We start from the raw sequence: 18,926 nt of genomic DNA, 5'->3' as shown, positions 1-18,926 counted from the left end.
TGTCTGCATTTTGACCACAACCTACAACCGGTCCCTATTTTTACCTCATTCTGTTTCCCCATCCACTGGGCCTAGCAACAGTGCAGTGAGAAGACTTGACCTGCAGGGAATGTTGAGAAGTTTAATGTGTTAAGGGCACCGGGCATGGCCAGCCAGGGGGCTGCTGAGAGAGCTGCCTAAAGAGATGGAGCCAGATTGTGAACGGCCTTGTGGGCTACGGTGTGGATTTTATCTTCTGAGCATCAGGAAGCCTTGAGAGTAACGTGATGATTTTTGTTTTAAAGAAATAATTCTGGTGACAGCATGGACAGTGTGCATGAGAAGAGAAAAAAAGATGAGAAGGAGACTAGTATTAGTGAGATGGCTGCGGCCCAGCAGGGAGACGATAAAAACCAAACTAAGACAACCCCAGGAGGGATGGAGAAGAACCAGGTTCAATGTTGTGGGCAGATTTATACACCGGGAATACTTACTCCCTTCCCTTCAATGAAACAAAGCAACAGTAAACTCCCTGAGGAATCCTACTCTGGATTTTTGCAGCCCCTTGTATATGAGGAAGAATATTAAGGAGACTTTTAATGTGCTTGTGGAAGATTACTATTAAAAAAGAGGGAAAGTCTTAAAATTATACACCTGACTTTTTAATCTGATGGGACAACAGTCTTTAATATTATAATTTCTCATCTTAACACATACATTGCTTCCTTACTATTTTAAATATCATAGTTTGCTGCATCCTAATTTATTCCTTTATGCTGAATATGAAAATGCCCTGATTTTTGTTCCTTTTCATTTTTTTCTGATGATGCCTCAGATTTCCACCTCGGAAAGCTCCAGTAACAGCCTTGACCAGTGGAGCCCTTTACTACACTTTATGATGAAATTAAAACTAAATGGATTTCAATGATCAAGTTTAAATGTTGCTAAGTCCTCTTGTATGGACATCCTTTAGAGATCTCACAATGGTTTCTGTGCCAGTTATTTTTTTTAAAGGAGGGTACAGATTTTGCAAGACACTTTTTCCCTCTAAAAATTTAGCCCTTATGTTAATATCTAGTCGAAACTATTGTTATGCAAAAGAACTCAAAAGACCTATGACTCAGCTTGCAGGATTAACAAATGAACACGATTATCATAATGTACAAAGATTGCACTATGTTAACAAAAACTCTCCATTGATCCACAGCTCTGGATAATTGTGTGTTCCAAAGATTTTCACCTGCTAGAAGGGATGGGACGGCTCAGCTGAACACTGTTTTGTAGGTCAGCAGGTTCAAGGTCGCCCTTTAGAAGCAGCTTCAGGAGAGCCCCAGGGCATGATGTGAATTAGATGTATGTACTGACCTCAGCAGAGCTTGGCGCACTAATGCTCAAGGACCCACAGCCAGGGATACAGGAGACGCAGGATCTTACACATCTGAGGTAGATAGGAAGAGAAAACCGTGAGACATGTTTCAAAAGAATTAACAGTTCCTAAAGAGTGAGGGAAATCATCTAAAATCCTCACAGAAGCTTCTTGGGAGGCTAGGACACAAATTTACTCCATCAGAGACGCAGATGTTTCCGATTTCTGGTTGTTTTTCTCTTTGTTATGAAAATGATCACGGGTTAAAAGAGAACTGCATTTGTTGGACCACAATTTGGAGCACGCATTCCAGTGTAATGGCAAAGACGGCAGCAGAAGCCCTCACCTGTTTTCGTGATGGGCTGTGCAGACAGACAAGCTCTCAGGAAGTAAACAAGCTTGTCAGTTCACTAAGGAAGCAGCAGACCAGCTGTCACTCTACTGCACAACACTTAGTTTTTAATTTTATTCCAAAGACAGGAAAACAGGAGTCCAATACCACCTTTCATTTCTCTTAAGTAACACAATACAACTGAGATCCTCCAAGTCGCAGAGAAAATGTAATCAGAGTAGCTGAAATAGGAGGAAAAAATATATCAGGGGGAAGTATACACTAGCCGCTTACTCAGGGCCAGGTTTTCAATGGGCCTTCTTAATTGTGTCTGCAGTCTTTAGCAGCAGCTTCCATTTTCACCAGTATAAGCCCACATTTCAAAAGCAAATTGGATACCTGCATGAACAAGCAGGCAGTTAGGCAGCTAATTACTGTTTGCAATTCAATTACCTAATTACTGTGGGCAAGTGTAGGGTGTTTGTGCAAGCAAACAGTCCCACCCACAAATATTGCAGATTTGATTAAGAAGGCTTAGGTGCAAAGATCCGTGTTCACTGCTAGTGCCTAATAGGCTCAATAACTTTCCCTCTGGGCCCAGGAAGGTCCTGGTTAAATTCTCTTCTAGGATTAGAGTGGAGAAAAGCCTGCCTAAGTGAGCCTCACCAGCCTCTCCCCGTGCCAGGCTGAAGGGTAACCTGGAACTTTGCCTTGCTACTCAAAGTGTGGTCCCCGGACCACCGGCATTAGCTTCATCTGGGAGTGTGTTTGAAAGACAGAATCTTGGACCCTACATCAGACTTACAAAATTAGAATTCACATTATTACAAGATGCCTAAGTGATTCATAGGCACCTTTGTGTTTGAGGAGCACCTCCCTAAATGGGTGCTCTTGGTGCCAAGTTATGCAGAGTTAAGTCTGTGTGGGGATCACTCTTGAAGCTTTCCTTGAAAACGAAAGCAAGGCTGGTGGAACAGAGATGACCCACAGTTATTCAGCAATAATGAGCAAGCTGGATGCTTCAAGAGAAATCCCAAATAGTCAACACTTCAGAAACAAATCCTAAAATGCTAATACTAAAGTACTCAGCATGTGCCCTAGGAAAGAACAGAGATGATGTAGCCAGCAACCTCCCTAAAGATTCCATGGATACATCTTTCACACGTCATTCCAGAAACATTCTCCACCCATTTATGGTCCATTTGACTTGTGATATTAGTCTTCATCTGTGACTACATGTTCAGCAGCAAAATTATTCTGTGAATGTCCTCAACCAGAACTTTGAGTCCAATTAATCAGTCCAATCTACCTCCACAAAATGATAGGATAAGAGGACTCTATTTTGTGGTCTCCACCAGTCTCTACAGAGACAGACCACATGGATCCATTTACTCAAACATTACTGAGAGGCTGGCTGTGCAGGGACAGGTATTTTCTACTCCCAAATAGACTGCTTCAACCACCTCATCAATCTCACTCAGTTTGCATGGTGCTGGAACCTGAGAGCAGTGCTCTTTTAGGCACAATTGTGTAGTTTGTCTTCATGATGTAGAGGAAAAGCAGTGCGTGGGAATCGGGGACCTGGCCCCACCACTAACCAGCTATGTGACTTTGGGCAAAGCACTTAAGCACCAGTCTCCTTATCCCTAAAATGAAGGGATTGAGTTGGATTGTTTTCTAATTCCCTTCCAGTTCCTACAATAATTTGTCATCATCGTTCTACACTTGGGCTCTCAGCTTCCAAGTCCACGTCCAGCTGCCAGGTACCTCTGCATAGTATATTAGGCCTTCTGATTCCAGACAGTTCCCCGGTGTGGGACTTCTCAGCTATCTGCTACCTACACTTTCCCACTGTTAATCTCACCTGATTCAGAGCCTCTTTGGCCAGCTGTTCCATCGGCAACCTTCCAGAAAGACATGCCCTCAAGTATTAGCAGCTCATTTAAATGTATTAACCTTCCCATGGAGTTTTTAGATTTGAATGGGAAACTTTCTTCCTTAGCACAGAGGACTCAATTTCTAATGATGAAATTTTAAACTTGTTTTCCCAATAAGGAAACCGTGGCATTTCTATAAATAGCCCCACTCATGAGACCACAAAGCACAATCCTTCTCCTTTCATTTCAGCAACTGAAGCCCAGAGAGATTAACTCACTTGTCCGAGGAGATGCTGCTAGAATTAGAACTAATGTTTCCTAAATCTCTACACTATAAGCAGGTTCATTGTTATTCTTATAATTATGAAGGCTACTGCAGTTTAAGGTAAATGCTGACCCATCAGCATGATGATTAATTTTGCCTCCCAAAAGGTCGCGGGCAGGCCAGATCCAGACAGGGGATGGATGTCATTTCTGGGTTTCTTCTGTAAAGGAAAAGAGAAAGGATCTTTTACAGTAATGCCTTACAGTAGTTCCCCAAGCTAAAGTTAGCAGGCTCTTCAACAGAATCAACTATTCAACAACCCAAAGGGGAAAGACACTATCGCTGAGAGCACAAAGGAAGAAGGACCAAGAGATGCAGTGAAACCTCAGGAGATCTGACCTTGTCACTCACTGGGCTCAACGACTTTACACCTTCACTAGGACTGGACTGGATGGTCTCTTGTTTCCTTCATATTCTGCACGTTCTTTGAAAAATTACGATAGGTGAGAATAATGAATCAAACCTACAGTGAAGTTTATTAGGAATAAATATAAGGTCCGACATGCAGATCCATACAAACTGTCCAAGGGCAGGATGGAGTGAAGACAAACCTGAGCAGCTGAGTGATTACAAAATAATCACGGATTCCAATCAAAGTCTTGGATGACTTTGAAAGGGTTACTTTGAGTTCAAGCAGCATTGATATATGTTTACTTTAGATTAGGGAAAATTGCAGTCCCGTTCTCCTTGGTTAGACCACACCTAGAGTGTTGCATTCAGTTTCAATGCTGCAGTTAGGAGGCACGTGGACAATGGGAAAACTGTTCAGAAGAAAGTGGCCAGAAGAGGGAAGAGAATCTGAATCTTGTCATATGAAGTATGATAGGAGGTGGAATGTTTAGTGTGAGAAAAAAGGGAAGGCCCAAGTGACCTGATGACTACCTGAAGAGTTGTCATTTTCAGGAGCAGTTGGCCCTATTCTACATAGTGCCAGAGAGCAGAGCCAGGGCCAGTGCAAAGGAGATGCACAGAGGGGGGACTTCTGGCAGTTAGGGACACACGAACAGGTGACCTCAGGAGGTCACTCTCCAGAGCAGTTCAAGCCCTTCTGTTTGTTCTTCTTTGGAAAAGATCCAAGCATCAGGTGAGTGGATGAACAAGGTGACCTTTGTTGTCCCTTCCCAACTAAGAGTCTATGAAATGGAGAGAAAGGCTAGACAGAAAGAGAAGGAAGAGATAAGCAAATGCCAGATGTTTATTACTGCTTTAAATTAAACCATTTTTGTCCCTGGAACTGCAATAAATCATTCATTTTCACAGAGGGATATTTTTAGTTTATGTTGCTAACATGCATAGAAGACGCTCCTACAGAATTACAGCTATCAAGGCACTCGATGTCACTGGTACAACAAGGCTATCACCTATTAGTAAGTTTTATTTTTTGCTAATGAGATATAAATATCTTGTGTTTATAGCTAGGAAATTATTTCTTTTTGCTGTACCTAATACGTGAGTTCATGTGCCTTATTGAAGTCTATTATACCTCATTAGTAAATTTTATTTTTACCTGACTAGTTGAACACACGTCATGTTAATGGCAATTCTTATTACTAAACTTCATGAAAAAGTGTGATGCCTTCACTTTGTATTCATTCCTGGTTTCTTTGTTGCTGCTAGTGTAACTATAATTTATTAAGATGTGATTGTCTTCAGTAATGTGACCATCTGTGTTATTAATACAAAAGCAAAACAAAATCTGCTCCTTTTATCTTACTTCCACCTTCCCCTCCAAAATCTAGTGATCATCTTACTTTGACTTGATCAAGAGGCCTGAACTGTTTGTTGATCTTAAGAAGCCCCATCTCGAAAGCTTTTGAAGTTCATCTTTTCTCTACAGACACATGAAAAATCACTAAAACTCTGACAGTACATGTCATGATAAATTTGCAGATGTCCACAACTATTAATTAGCAAAAGTGTTGAGATTGCCAGAGGAAAATGTTCCTCTATAGTTCATATTGCCATCGTCTGCTTTGAAATTGTACTGTGTTATCCAATAAAAGTCTGGATACACAGGGAAGAAAGATATATCAATCTATAAAGGAACGATCTTTTTTATAATTAAAACAATAGCTATTAATTCTTTTTCTACTGTTCAGGGAAAGGAAAAAGAAAAACAGTGATTTTTGGACAGCTAAGGGGCAAAATGAAGCCCTCGCACACTTAGAGGTAAGGGAAAGTCCTATGAGGAGGTCAGAGAGTAAGTACATAAGGCAGATGTGTAGATACCAAAGACCATTTCTACCTAGTTTTTGTTTTGCCTGTGTTATAGTGAACCCAATTGCCAAAGAAAATGGCTATGCCAGCTCATACTTGTGGAAGAGGCAAAAATAGCCTCAAATAAGAGAAGCCATGGGCCCTCCCAGACCAATAAGAATCTCTTTCCTTGTAAAGACCTTTGAAGAGTCCACACTGCCCCTCAATAGCTCTCTCCAGAGCCTCCCAAGAAATGTTCATTGATTGAATGATGGTTCCCAGGGAGCTCAGCCCATTCACTGATTGGGATTTCACTCTCACGTCTTCCAGCTGATCACTACTATTTTTACCAAGTGTCTGGCACCCCTTGGAAGCCTGAGGGAGGAGTCAGAAAGTCCACAACAGACAAGCCACATAACAAAGTTTATTCCCCAAAGTTTAAGAAGCCAAGGGCCTTCACTGGGCCTCTTCCCACCAATCACAGGTGTCAAAGAATCAAACCCTTGGTCTGGCTCAGCCTGTTCTAACAGCTCAGTGTCAGAGAGAAGAGACCTAGGCCACAAGGCCCATGTCCATCCCTGCCCCTCTGAAGGCATTAGGAAAGAGTTAATGAAAATAGCTGGCATTGCTCTATGCTCTATTGGTGGTGGGAACAGAGGTATTTCTATATTTTTCATTTAATTTGTTTTTTAAGACATACTTGTGAGTTAGCAAGAGTGATTATCATATTCACCAACTAGCAAATGAAGAAATCAAGGCAAGAAGAAATTGAGACTTTCTCCACTAATCAGCGTCACTCAACTTTGACCAGCAATTAAAAACCTTTAAGGTCATATAGAGACTAACGAAATTGGGATTAGAACCTAGAGGCCTCAGACCCCTAATTTAATGCTCTTTCGCCAAGCTAACCACTCTTTTCCCAATATTATTCAATTCTCTTCAAAAACAAAAGCTATTCGTTACACATTAGTTCCAGGAACTGTTCTAGGTTCTGATGAATCAGTCAAGTCCACAAGAAATTTAGATGTTAGACAGGTAAGTAAATAATTAATGATTTGTGCTGCAGATTATAACAGAGGCTCTTAAAAGATGCTGTGGGAACACAGTAGAAAGAATTCAACTTTGTCTGAAGATGTCAAAGGTAGTAATATTTGAGCTGGTTCTTAAAACATGAGTAGGAGTTCTTGAAGTAGAGATGAGGCAAAGAATATCCCTGCAGAAAGAATAGGGTAAATAAAGACACAGAAATATGACAATTTAGAGACATGAAATTGGGGCTGGGTTGTGAAGGGGCCCATATGCTAGGTCAATAAATTGGGGCTTAACCCTGAAGGCCAGTGGGAACTATGGAAGTGTCCTCTAATATTAACGAGTAAAGACTGTTACCAATAACCTATTAAGAGCAGAGTGCCAGGTTGCAGACACCATTCTACTGGCAGCTAACTAGAAATGAGAACAGCAAGGCTCCTTTTTGCTCATTGTAACCTATCTTCGCCAAGCTGACATCACCACTCACCTCCCCTTCTACACTATCCAGGAGGCATCAAATGTAATTGAACATCCATAGCAAGTTCTATGTTTGCAGTGAATGGAGTCATTCATTGTGGCTACAGGACCTTCATTACAATTGCATGAGGCTTTCACTGTGGGCCATATTATGAGAGTATGCTCAGTGCTGGCACAAGGAGAACTGCCTGGTAGAGCCAGCTGCAAATGTCATGTCCAGCTTTTACGCACAAAGGAAATGAGAGCTTTAAAAAAAAGAAAACCAGCGCCCGTTATCATTGTGATTCATCTTCCCATCAGCACCAGGATGTCTCAGATTACATTGTCTGGCTCTTGGGGAAGAGAACTAGGACAAGGTTGAAGGGAAGGGGTTGCCACTGTGGAGTCAGGGCCTCTCCTCTGAGGCTCCAGCTGCAGACAGCCACACTCCATGCTGACAGTCGAGCCAAGGTCTTCCCGAACGATGGCTGCAAAAGGCTTTGTAAAACAGAATATGAGCCCTGGAGCCTACGGCTCCTGGCAGGAGTGGAAGAAGGGAACAGTAGGAGCTGCCTGTAATTTTCTTTGTCTGTGGCAGCAGAGCAAGGGAAAGAAGTGTCACAAACATGAGGGACAGGAAATGAGAGATCTTTATGCTGAACCATTAAATTCACTGGAGGCTGAAAACCACAAAAAGTAAATTCACATAAAATACGACTTGGCATTTCACCTGGTATGTTCAAGAACCTTGGGTGCAGGGATTTTTAAATTACAGCTGTCTCATCTGTACACAGGGAGAGAGATGATCGTGCCTAAAAACTTGGGACTAAGCTATGGGGCCCTGGGTGCCTATATCTATGAGGGTCCAATCAGAAAATCAATTTATTACAGGGACTTTACAAATTGTGGAATCTGGTAAACGGCACCTGCAAGGCCATTGCCTTTGCATCTGATGCTGGAGCTTGGTGTCTGCAGGGCAGGCAGTCCAGAAGGAAAGGCAGATGTAAAGCAGAGAAATCGAAGACAAGCTAGAACCCATGTCAGATTCTCACCACCTCCTGCAGGAGAAGACGGATTCTTCTTCACGGAGATAGACGTATCTGGGCAAGAAGTCAGAGAAGCTCAAGGAGGATCCAGGGGAAGCTAGAGCAATCACAGGTCCAACTGCTGCCCTACACCAGTGAGGTGAGCAGGCAGATGAGCAAAGAGGTGTATGAGCCGCAAAAGCACCTGGTGACCCTGCCCCAACTTTCTCAGCACAAAAACAATACAGCTGCTGTGACAGTTCTGTCCCCAAAGCTCGCACAAAAATGTCTCTTGTGGCACAGCTTAATTAGAAGCATACAGGGAAGGGAATTCTAGGAGATTCAACATAGCCCAGTTACATCCACATGTCACAAAGCCACCATGTGCCTTCAGAACTAACTCCATGATTTTAAATGGAAGATAAACAGCACATAGGTGTTGTGTTAGTTTCCTGTGGTTGCTACCACAAAGCACCACAAACTGGGTAGCTGAAAACAACAGAAATTTATTCTCTCATAATACTGTTAGGCAGATAGTAAGGGATTCTGGGTCTCCTAGGAAAAAAAGTAGGTGCCATTGGGGTTCACCTTCCCAATGGGTTTTTAGAGAGGCTCATGGGAGATCCATACAGACAATAAGACTCAGGTCACATAACTCCCAGCTGTCTAATCAAAGTGGTTCCATGGTGACATCTGAACCATGGGGAGGTCCCTATCCGGACACTGTAAAATAAGACCCAGACCATAACCAGGCCCTTTTCTCTCTCTTTTGCTACGACAATGGCTCCAGTCATCATCTGTGGCATATGTATCTCACTCTTTAAACCTATATCTTGCTCTTGCTCTATTATCCTATCTTTCTCTCCTCAATAAACCTCATTTTTGTGCTTGCCTAACTTTGGTGTGTCTGGTCATTTTTCGGCCATGAGCGCACAAAGGAACCAACGTTTCAGACTGTGACCCGACAGTACTAGAGGCTAAAAATCCAAAATCAAAATGTTTACAGGGCCATCCTTCCTCCAGAGGCCCTTCAGAGCCCAGGGGAGAATCTTTTTTTGCCTCTTCTAGTTTCTAGTGGTTGCCAGCAGTCATTGGCATTCCTGGCTTACGGCAGCATAGGTCAAGTCTCTGACTCTCTCCTTCCAGGGCCTTCTTCCACGTGACTCTGTGTCTTCTTATAAGGATACCAGTCATACCAGATTTAGAGCCCACACCAATTCAGTTATGACCTCATCTTAATGTAATTTATTACATGCAGAGACCCTATTTCAAAATTAAGTCACATCCTGAGGTCTTGCATGGACATGAATTTTGTCCAACCCAGTTAAAGAGTCAGGGAAAATCTGGAACAGGAAATAAATGAAAATCTTAGAACAGGGGATTCAAGCAAGGAATGTGGGCATTTATAAAAGGATCAGCTTCATTCCAAAGAATTATGTGTTCAGGAGTGTAGTTGGAGCCTAGATCTGTTGACATTGGAATATAGGAATATCTAAAGACTTAAAAACATTTATTTACTGTTTTTCTCATTTATTTCATTTATTTCCTCATGGAATACACCATATTGTTATTTAAAAGAGAAAACGTAGGCTCAGAGAGATTAAATAATATGCCCAAGCTATTCTGTCAGAAAGTGGTGGGGCTGGGATTTGAACTCAGGGATGGTCAGATTCCATAAGGCATCTTCTTTTATTACCCATGTCATGTAACAATAAGTAATACTCATCAAAGTGAATGTTAACAAACTTTTTCGAGGAGAGTTGGGAAGATGGCGGAATGGTGGTGACCTCCTGGATTCGTGCTCCCGGAGTGGAAGGCATGGGTCTCGGACTGCCACAACGCTAGAGGTTCACTCCCCCACAAGAACGGCGGCGTGAACCCACGGAGAATCAGCGTGGGACAGAGAGAGAACGAGAAAGGACTGAGAGAGAGACGGAAACCACCTCGGGAGAGGAAGAGGAGCAGCCCCCCCAGCGGAGGTAGCAAAACCCTGAACAACACGCGAAGGGCTCCCCCTAGTGACAGAGGAGGCAGCTTACCTGGCGCTCACGGCCTGCCCCTTTCCAGACTAAAGCTGAAAGAAGGAATCTTAAGGATTCATCCAGATGGGAAGGGCTCAGCGAAAGAACTCTGGAAGTATAAAGAATCAAGCTGAAACTTCACCCTCAAAGAGGATTACTAGTTCACCACCAATTAACACAAACCAGATTCCAAATAGCAACATGTCACAGGAAGAATTTCAAACATGGATCATAAACACGCTGAACAGCATGCAAGTAAAAATGGATAATCAACATAAAGAAACCACAAAAAAGATCCAGGACTTGGAAGAAAAATTCACCAAAGAAATTGAAATACTGAAGAAAAATCAAACTGAACTCCTGGAAATGAAGAATTTATTCAAGGAGCTACAAAACACAGTGGAAAGTCTCAAGAGCAGGGTAGATCAAACAGAAGAAAGAATCTCAGAGATCGAAGACAACACTTTCCAATTAAATAAGTCAGTTACAGAGCTGAAACAAACAAACATGAGAATTAACCACAGTCTACAAGAAATGTGGGATTATGTGAAGAAGCCTAACGTCAGAGTTATCGGCATTCCTGAGGGTGAAGAAGACAATAAGCAAGGGTTGAATAAACTATTCGAAGATATAATTGAGGAAAATTTCCCAGGCCTAGCCAAATCTCTAGATATACAGGTTCAAGAAGCTCAAAGAACCCCTGGGAGATTCATACCAAATAGGAAGACACCACGTCATGTAGTCATTAGACTGACCAAAATATCCACTAAAGAGGCCCTTCTTCGAGCTGTAAGGAGAAAAAATCAAGTAACATACAAAGGAAAGTCCATCCGAATCACGCCAGATTTCTCAACTGAAACCTTACAAGCAAGAAGAGATTGGGGCCCCATTCTCACTCTTCTGAAACAGAATAATGCCCAGCCTAGAATCCTGTATCTAGCTAAGCTCAGTTTTATATATGAAGGTGAAATTAAGACATTCTCAGATAAACAAAAACTTAGGGAATTCACCAAGACAAGACCAGCTCTCCAAGAAGTACTCAAAACAGAGTTACACATGGTCCAGCACAAGAAGGACCCTCGAATGTAACACTAATCAAGAGATAAATATAAAAACCCAGTTATCATAATGGCTCAAGAGAGAAAACAGATCAATGAAATTCAACCCAACTTGAGGAAAAGCAATCTGTCTCACCTATCAGTTCTCTCATTAAATGTGAATGGATTGAATTCCCCACTCAAGAGACATAGACTGGCCCAATGGATAAAAAAATATAAGCCAAGTATCTGCTGTCTTCAGGAAACTCATCTAACCTGCAAGGATGCATTTAGGCTGAAGATAAAAGGATGGAAATCAATATTCCAAGCAAATGGAACCCAAAAGAAAGCTGGCGTGGCGGTTCTAATCTCCGATAACGTAGTTTTCAAATCAACAAAAGTAAAGAAAGACAAAGATGGTTACTATATACTGGTGAAGGGTACAATTCAACAAGAAGACATAACTATACTTAATATATATGCACCCAATCTAGGTGCACCCAGATTCATAAAGCAAACCCTACTTGATCTCAACCAAATGATAGATAACAACACATTAGTAGCCGGAGATTTTAACACGCCACTGACAGTTCAGGACAGATCTTCCAAACAAAAAATAAACAAAGAAATAGTGGACTTAAATACAACGCTCGATCAAATGGGCCTGACTGATATCTACAGGACATTCTACCCAAAAACCACTGAATATACTTTCTTCTCATCAGCTCATGGGACATTCTCCAAGATTGACCATATCTTAGGTCATAAAGCATGCCTTAAAAAATTTAAAAATATAGAAATTATACCATGCATCTTCTCAGATCACAGTGGAATAAAAGTAACAATGAACCCTAACAGAAATTCTCACTTCTACTCAAAGTCATGGAAGCTAAATAACCTTCTCCTGAACAATCATTTTATAAATGAAGAAATCAAGTCGGAAATCAAAAGATTTTTTGAATTAAATGACAAAGGAGATACAACCTATCAAAATCTGTGGGACACAGCTAAAGCAGTCCTGAGAGGAAAATTTATTTCCATAAATGCTTATACCAAAAAGACAGAAAACTTACAATTAGACAATCTAATGAATAGACTCAAAGTGCTGGAGAAGGAAGAACAGACCGATCCCAAACCCAGCAGAAGGAGAGAAATTATTAAGATTAAATCAGAACTAAATGAAAAGGACAACAATCAAACCATAAGGGAGATTAATAAAACCAAAAGTTGGTTCTTTGAAAAAATAAACAAAATTGACACACCTCTGGCTAGACTAACCAAGAACAGAAAAGAAAAATCTCTTATAACCTCCATCAGGAACACAAAAGGAGTAATCACGATGGATGCCACAGAGATACAGGATACCATATATGAATTCTACAAAAATCTTTATGCACACAAATTAGAAAACCTGGAGGAAATGGACAAATTCCTAGAAACACACAGCCTTCCCAGGCTCAACCAGGAAGAAGTAGAATTCCTAAATAGACCGATATCTAGATCTGAAATCGAAACAGCAATAAAAAACCTTCCCAAAAAGAAAAGCCCTGGACCAGATGGGTTCACACCTGAATTCTACCATACCTACAAAGAAGAACTGGTGCCCATCCTACATAAACTATTCTCCAATATAGAGAAGGATGGGATTCTCCCCAACACTTTTTACCAAGCCAACATAACCCTAATACCAAAACCAGGAAAGGATGCAACTAAAACAGAGAACTATAGACCAATTTCTCTTATGAATATAGATGCAAAAATTCTCAATAAAATTCTAGCAAATCGAATCCAAGTGCTTATCAAAAAAATAATCCATCACGACCAAGTGGGCTTCATCCCAGAGATGCAGGGATGGTTTAACATACGCAAATCTATAAATGTAATTCATCACATAAATAGAAGCAAAAATAAAGATCATATGATACTCTCAATAGATGCAGAAAAAGCATTCGACAAAATTCAACACCCTTTTATGATAAGAACACTCAAAAAAATAGGCATAGACGGGGCCTATCTAAAAATGATACAAGCCATATATGACAAACCCACAGCCAACATCATACTGAATGGGGAAAAACTGAAAGCATTCCCACTTTGAACTGGAACCAGACAAGGCTGCCCACTGTCCCCATTACTTTTCAACATAGTATTGGAAGTCCTTGCAAGAGCTATCAGGCAAGAGAGCAGAATCAAGGGAGTCCAAATAGGGACAGAAGAGATCAAACTCTCACTCTTTGCTGATGATATGATGTTATATCTAGAAAACCCCAAGATTTCAACCAAGAGACTCCTGGAATTGATTAATGAATTCAGCAAAGTCTCAGGATACAAAATCAATACACACAAATCAGAGGCATTCATATACGCCAATAACAGTCAAACGGAGAACCAAATTAAGGACTCAATACCCTTCAAAATAGCAACAAAGAAAATAAAATATCTAGGAATATATCTAACTAAGGAAGCAAAGGACCTCTATAGGGAGAACTATGAAACTCTGAGGAAGGAAATCGCAGAACATGTAAATAGGTGGAAAACCATACCATGCTCATGGATCGGTAGAATCAACATTGTTAAAATGTCTATACTGCCCAAAGTTATCTACAGATTCAATGCAATCCCTATTAAATTATCAACATCTTTTTTCACAGACATAGAAAAAATAATTTTACGCTTTGTATGGAATCAGAGAAGACCCCGTTTAGCAAAAGCAATATTAAACAACAAAAACAAAATGGGAGGTATTAATTTGCCAGACTTCAAACTTTACTACAAGGCTGTGGTTCTAAAAACAGCCTGGTACTGGCACAAGTGCCGAGACACAGACCAGTGGAACAGAACAGAAAATCCAAATATAAAACCATCCTCATATAGCCATCTAATCTTTGACAAAGCAGAAAAAAACATACTCTGGGGAAAAGATTCCTTATTTAATAAATGGTGCTGGGAAAACTGGATATCCACATGTAGAAGACTAAAACAGGACACACAGCTCTCACCCCTCACAAAAATCAAATCACGGTGGTTAACAGACTTAAACCTTAGGTCAGAAACTATTAGAATTCTAGAAGAAAACGTAGGAAAGACTCTTACAGACATTGGCCTAGGCAAAGAATTTATGAAGAAGACCCCTAAGGCAATCACAGCAGCAACAAAAATAAATAAATGGGACCTGATCAAATTAAAAAGCTTCTGCACAGCCAAAGAAACAGTCACAAGAGTAAATAGACAACCTACAGAATGGGAAAAAATTTTCGCATACTACACATCAGATAAAGGACTGATAACAAGAATCTATTTAGAACTCAGGAAAATCAGTAAGAAAAAATCGAACAACCCTATCAAAAAGTGGGCAAAGGACATGAATAGAAATTTTTCAAAAGAAGATATAAAAATGGCTAACAAACATATGAAAAAGTGTTCAACATCTCTAATCATCAGGGAAATGCAAATCAAAACCACAATGAGATATCACTTAACTCCAGTGAGAACGGCCTTTATCAAAAGTCCCAAAACTATACATGTTGGCGTGGGTGTGGAGAGACAGGTACTCTCATACACTGCTGGTGGGACTGTAAACTAGTGCAGCCCCTGTGGAAAGCAATGTGGAGATACCTTAAACAGATTCAAGTAGACCTACCATTCGATCCAGCAATCCCATTACTGGGCATCTACCCAGAAGAACAAAAGTCATTCTATAAAAAAGACACCTGCACCCGAATGTTTATAGCAGCACAATTCACAATCGCAAAGATATGGAAACAACCCAAATGCCCATCGATTCATGAATGGATTAGCAAAATGTGGTATATGTATACCATGGAATATTACTCAGCTATCAGAAATGATGGCGATATGGCATCTCTTTGGTTCTCCTGGAGTGAGCTGGAACCCATTCTATTAAGTGAAGTATCCCAAGAATGGAAAAACAAGCACCACATGTACTCACCAGCAAACTGGTTTCCCTGAGAGCACATTTGGGATTCACACCAATTGGGTATTGGACAGAGGTCGGGGCTGGGTGGAAGGGATGGGTGTATACCTACTTGATGAGTGCGATGCGCACTGCCTGGGGAATGGACACGTTTGAAGTTCTCTCTGGGGGGGATGGGGTGGGGGGAGGGGAGGGGTGCACACCTACATGATGAGAGTGATGTGCACTGTCTAGGAAATGGACACAACTAAGGCTCAGACTCGGGGGGATGGGGAGGCATGGGCAATGTATATAGCCTGATCTTTTGTACCCCCTTGATGAGCTGAAAAACAAACAAAAAATAAAAAATAAAAAAAAAAAAAAAAAGAAAAGGGAGAATCAAAAAAAAAAAAAAAAAAAACAAACTTTTTCATGCTATCTCTTACTCGTCCTTCACTGCTCATATTAGATATTACATCTTCTCTGAAGAATCCCACTCTCTTGGACAAAGTGAATTCCTTCTCTGACCGCCCACATTTTGATCACAATTCCTCTATTGTATTCATTCCTGTGTATTATACCATCTATTTGTACATCTGTTTACTGCCTTATGTGTAGCTACCATATCTTATTGCAGTATTCCCCAGTACTCAGCCGAGTGCCTGGAACATAATAGGAACTCAAATCATAATTGATTGATATTCTTCAAAAAAGAAGTTTCATTTTCTAAAAAATTTCTAAAGATGTTGTGACTACATCTTTCTCCCATACAATATTTTCAGACTTCAGAGACTCTGAACTCTTCTCTTATGCCAAATGAAATACTTCTACTTCAATGCAAATTCTTCTTTCTTTTCTCTTTTCTGAGGAGGTATACAACACCTAGTTTTGAAAATTTCAGAAAAAGTAGCAGGTAATTTTATGTGTCCATTTTTCTTTTCCTGATTAAATAATCTCAATTCTATAACCTAATTTTATGATTTAAAAAAAAAAACCCTGTTAACTACACTAATAAACACATTTAAATATTTTTCATTTTATTTTTGTTTTCAGGTCACTTCATAACCTAAAAATCCACATTAACTCCCACTGTGCTTTCTGTTCTATTTCTTTCCACGCATCTTCTTCATTTTCTGCTACTTTGACCACATTTCTAGGAGCAAGCATCTGCCTTCATTAGACTCTCTCCATAACTCCCCAGGGAAATAGATCACCATGAAAACCATACCAAACAGGAAAAAAAGGCAAGGCAAGGGTTATTTGGAGCCACCATCTGATTTTAGGATCACTGATTCTTATGGGCCTTTCACTAAATTTTATTCTTATTTCTCTAGTAGCCTTCCATGTGCTCAGTCCTGTGTTATTCATGGTAGAGGCTACAAAGTCACAAAAGGACAATTTATTGATATTTTAGTTCTATGGCCAACTCTTACTTCCTTAAATGCTTCAATCTATGCCCAGTGTTGTCCTAGATCCTGGTTACTCAAAATGTGGTCCACAGATGAGAAGAAGCAGCATGATCCAGGAGCCTGATAGAAATTCAGAATCTCTGGCCCCTCATAAGATTAATGTCTCAGAATCCACATTTTAACAAGTTTTCCAGTTAATTCATATGGGTTAATTTTTGAAATGCACATTTATAGATAATTGGAAGTAGCTGTGACTTAGAAGAAATAACCAGGGATTGACATCAAAAGACCTAGACTGGGGTCCGGCCTCTGCTATATTTCTACAGGTGACTGTTAGAAAATCACTTTGCATCTCTGATCTTCAATTTCCTTAACTGTGTGTATGAAAGCAAGGACTAATAGAACGAGAGCTCACTCGTTATCACAAGGATGGCATAAAGCTGATAACGAGGGATCTGCCATGACCCAAACACCTCCCATCAGGCCCCACCTCCAACATCAGGCATCAAATTTTGACATGAGATTTGGAGGGGACAAATATCCAAACTATATGACCCTATGACTATAATATAGCAACACTAATTTTTTCTTTTGTAAAATTATCACAGAAGGCATTTAAAAAGCAGTTCTAAAATGTGAGTTTCAAAAAGGTTTGAAGAAAAATGGCTTCCAAAGATAAATTCGGTTGGCAGTTTTTCTGCTATGTTTGTGGGGGGTGGGGATATCTCATTATTTTATCAGCATACCTGTAGTCAAGCTTTTAAAATGATGGATAAAAGGAAAAAGCAGTGCCCTAGTGACAGGAGTAATCCAATTTTATAAGGCAACAATCAGGACCTGTGGCTGAGAGAGAAGAACCTTTGATTTTTGTGGATTAAGGATCAGACTCAGTCCTGAATGCCTGTGCATTTTGCCACCATTCAAACCAAAGCTTTTAGGCTTTTGACATTATGAAGCAACGACATAGTAAAGGATCAAAGGATGGAGAATTCTCTGCAAGTAGGGGTTACTTTGGGCTCTGCTAACACAGGTATTCTCTGCATAACCTCAGCAAGCCTAGGGAAGCTGCTAAGCTGGTGAGCTGGCAGTTCAAGGCAGCAAAAACAGACACTCTGATTCCAAGCACTGAGAAGACAGCAGGGTGATCTCTAAGGCCCATGCCCATGCAGGAGCAACTGTAATGAGAAAATGAGAGCCACAAAACAAACAGCCCCCAACCAACACCTCAAAAGTTCATTCAACAGGGACCCAATCTATCCACAGCGGTCCTCAAAATACTTTAAATACTTTTCAAAATCTGCCTGAGAATATCCTAATGAATCCCCTAACCTTGGGAAGAATCAGCAACTGACAGAACATTCCCTGACTTTATTTCAGTGTAAATAAGTGATGAATACATGGATAAAAAGCACACGCAGTTGGTTCAGTAGCATATCATATTTGACACAATTTTAGATTAATAGTGCCAGCACCATTGTAACAGAGAATAAGGAATTCAAATAATAACACTTTAATCTCTTCCCAGTGAGTTCTTGTTAAGTTAAAAGCTATGTTTTGAGTACTCATAATGTTGTCAATGATGATAATAATTCATTTTCATTCGTTGAGCAGTTACTTTCTGCCAGAGACTGGTTTTACAAAATATTACCGTAAGGATGCTAGATAAAATTCCCATCTTGCGGATGATGAAACTGAGGTACAGAAAGGTTAAGTGTCTTATCCAAAGATAGAAAACTGATAAACAATGAACCTGGCCACTGTATTTATATCTTTCTAACTCCAAATCCCTATTCATTAATTAACACTGCCTCTGCTAAGGCATCCTGCCTTTCTGCACCTCAGGTTCCTCCTCTGTAAAATAAAGACCTTAACTAGATGATCTCCCATGTCCTTTCCAGCCCAGACAATCTTTGATTCTCCGTGACCTTACGTTAGTCAATTTATTTCATGTAGAATAATGTG

The sequence above is a fragment of the Eulemur rufifrons genome, chromosome 4, assembly GCF_041146395.1.
Source record: "Eulemur rufifrons isolate Redbay chromosome 4, OSU_ERuf_1, whole genome shotgun sequence".
NCBI lineage: Eukaryota > Metazoa > Chordata > Mammalia > Primates > Lemuridae > Eulemur > Eulemur rufifrons.
This window is presented reverse-complemented; position numbering follows the sequence as displayed.